Raw genomic sequence first — 3,311 nt, forward strand, 5'->3', positions numbered from 1 at the left:
TGGCATGGGGAGAGATCGCTGTTACCCCTCTTGAGTTTGCTATGATTACAGGTCTTCCTTTTTCTGAGAGGAATGTGACCTTTGATTCTGAGCTGACGTGGCGCTCGACCGCTGTTAGGGACTTGCTCGGCCCTGTTGTTGATTTGTCAAAGGACGACTCCCACGCTTCTGTGACGGTGCTTGTGGATGCTATCTGTGGTGAGGGTGTGTCCGCGGAGCAGAGGGTTAGGATCTTCCTCCTTGTCTTGGTTAGCAGAGTGATTGCCCCGAGTAGGAACAGTCTGGTGCATATTAGCTTCTTGTCCGCTCTGAGGGACTTGATAGCTGTCTCGAGTTATAACTGGGGTGGTTTGGCATATAGCCACCTCTTGTATGAAATGGGGCGGGCCTCCCGGACTGCACTGGGGAGTGACCCGAGCATGGCTGCTCTGTGGAGCGTGCTGGAGGTATTCGAGACTCCTTGTACTTTGTACTATGTATTTGTATGCTTGTATCTTGAACTTGACTGATGTTTTGTTTGTTCCTTGAAAGATTTGGATCTATGAGCACTTTCTGACTTTGGCGCCGTAGCGTACTAGAGATGCGGCTTACCCGTATGTTGCCTCTTGGATAGGAGCGGTGCGCGTTGGTGCGTCCCTGGCGGCTTCTCGCAGAGCTTGGAGAGTTTTACCTGCTGATAGGGTAATATTCTTGTACTGTTTTGCTCTCTTGTATTTGTATTTGTACTGTTGCCTGAGTTGTCTGCTTTGTAGGTGGTATGGCGTCCTTTTGCCAACGCGGTTGTACCTGCCTCAGCTGCTCGTGCCCATTTCCTGTCTGGGCGGCGGGTTTTGCTTCCAGGGGTGTACCGCCATATGTGGTATCTGGGGGAGCGGGTGTCCCCTCAGCACAATTCGGGGGAGGGACTCATCCCCAAGGACCCACCAGGGTCCATGCTGGCGTTGGATGAAGAGTTGGCCCGGTTCTATGTGGAGGCTAGGGGCGATGCTGTTTGCCGCTCTTGGAGGGATTTTGTACACAGGAAGGGGAGCTATGATGACTTCCTGAGGAGGCTGGCTCCACCGGTACGCTTTATACTGCCGGTGAGCTTTTGAATCTTGTATTCTTGTATTCTTGTATTGATTGGATGATTGCATGATTGTATGATTGTATGATTGTATGGAGGAGGAGGAGGTTGATCCTGAGGACATTCCTCATGCTGATAGGATCCTCCGCTATGAGAATTCGGACGGGGAAGAGGTGGTGGAGACCATTCCTTGGGCTTCTCCTCCGCACCGAAAATCATATGATGTTGTACCTGAGCATTACGCCCCTGTAAGTACTGTTGCATTTTTGAAACTGTTTGTAACTTGTATTTGGAAATTGATCTTGAATTTTGTATGCAGGCGCCTCGGGTGAGAGTGCGTCGCTGGATGCTCTTGCTTGATTCTTGGAAGAGGCAGTGCGCCAAGCTGACCCGGAAGCTTTCTGGCCAGAACAGAGAGGTACCTCACTTGATCTTGAAACTTGTATACTAGAAATTCCAACTGGGAAATTGATTCTTGAAATTGTATCTTATATAGGAGCGCCGTCGAGACCGTAGAGACTCTATTGACAGGAAGCCTCAGGCGGAGACGTCTTTGGGACAGGAGGGACCAAGCTTGGAGCTGGGACAGGGGTCCGGTGCTGGTGCTCATCAGAGGCATTCTGATGCTGAGCCGGGAGCTTCCCCTTTTGTACATGTTGACCCCACCAGGCATTCATTTGGAGGTGCTAGCGGTTCACGACCCTTCGTTCCTCCTTCCGGCTATTACTTCGGAGGAAGTGGTCCTCAGCCTTGGGGTGCGGGTTCATGGGCTTGTTATGCGGAGATGGAGAGGATGCGCCAGGCTCAAATGTTTGCGTCGTACCCGTATATGCCGATGCCGCCGCCTTATCAGTATTCCTCTCCTCAGCAGGGAGTTCATCCCTCCACTGGCACACTTCGTATCTCGGAGGAGGATCCTAGTACCCCTGGGACGGAGCTGGATCGGGAGCTGGAGCGCCTTAGGAGGCGTAACAGGGACAAGGGGCCTGTGGTTGACGTCACCGCTGATGATGACTCAGACTGACCCTGCATGGTAGCGAGTTCCAGCTTGCCTGGGTTGATTTTGTGTAGACATAATTGTATTGTGTTTGTATGGCTTGAAACTTGAATTTTCGTATGGTTTGTATGGTTTTGAACTTTGAATTGGTTTGTAAAATTTGAAGATTGGCTTTTGTATGTTTGAATGCTTGAAATTGTATGCGTTGTGTGTGCCTTGAAATTTTGTAGCTATATGCATGCATGACAATTTTGCGAAAAAAATTGAAAAAAAATTCCCATTTTTTCGGGTGTATGTACCCACTATAAGCCCCCACTTTGACTGAGGTTTTTTGGTTAGGAAAAGCGCAAGTCAAATTATATTCAACTCTTTCTAATGCATATGCAGACTCGACTTAGGACGCCGATCTAGGACTAGAATGCTTGAATTTTGAAAGAAAGAATTGATCCGAAATCTACTCGAAGCGTTGATCCGGACTGCTTGAAATTGCGCGGCTTGCGGCTTTGGAATCTTGAATAATGGAGGTTGTACTCTGCTGTCCGAAACACTAAAGAGTGTATACTCGGAGTCATAAGAGAGGACGGTGGCCTCGTCCTTTGGTGCAGGCTCCCGGTGTCTGGCGCGGGCTTGGCACCTTACGCCTTTGAGCTATCGTGCAAGCCAATTCTTGTATAAATAGGGAGCATTTCGGATCATTTCTTGTATCAATCCTTCCCTGCTATCATTGCATACTGCTTCCTCACGAAGAGAAAATATGGTTGTGTTTTTTGAAAGTGCCTTGAACTCGTGACTTGGTTCGCTAGGCAAGTTGGAGAAAAGGGAGCTTGATGGCATGCATCTTGGGGTGCTCGTCTCTTTCCGGTTTGTAAAATTGGATTTGCACTTCATTCTTGCTGCTCTGGAGGCTTGGGACCCGAATCATTATGTCTTCCGCTTTCACTGGTACAAAAGTGACATTAGGTAACACCAAATGGTAACACTTTTAAAGTAATAAAATTATTCAGTGTATATGTAACACTTTAGTAACACTTTGATATTAGGTAACACTTATTTGTAACACTTGATATTAGGTAACACTTGATATTAGGTAACACTAATTTGTAACACTTTGATATAAGATAACACTTATTTATAACACTTTAATTCAGGTATTTTTTTTAAGGTAAGGTATCATTAATTTATTCGGAACACTTAAAAGTTAAGTTTTAACATTTTTTCTTTTTTTCTTTTTATTTTTCTTTTTATTTT

The 3,311-nt window shown here is 46.8% G+C and overlaps 1 long non-coding RNA gene across 1 annotated transcript; it reads left to right on the forward strand.

Annotated features, from left to right (window-relative positions):
• Positions 1-237: 237 nt before the first annotated feature.
• On the forward strand, positions 238-883 carry LOC130462519 (uncharacterized). Its single transcript, XR_008922925.1, has 3 exons — positions 238-446; positions 532-681; positions 753-883. It is a non-coding gene; the product is annotated as an uncharacterized lncRNA (long non-coding RNA).
• Positions 884-3,311: the final 2,428 nt, after the last annotated feature.

The sequence above is a fragment of the Spinacia oleracea genome, chromosome 6 (assembly GCF_020520425.1).
Source record: "Spinacia oleracea cultivar Varoflay chromosome 6, BTI_SOV_V1, whole genome shotgun sequence".
NCBI classification, from domain to species: Eukaryota; Viridiplantae; Streptophyta; class Magnoliopsida; order Caryophyllales; family Amaranthaceae; genus Spinacia; species Spinacia oleracea.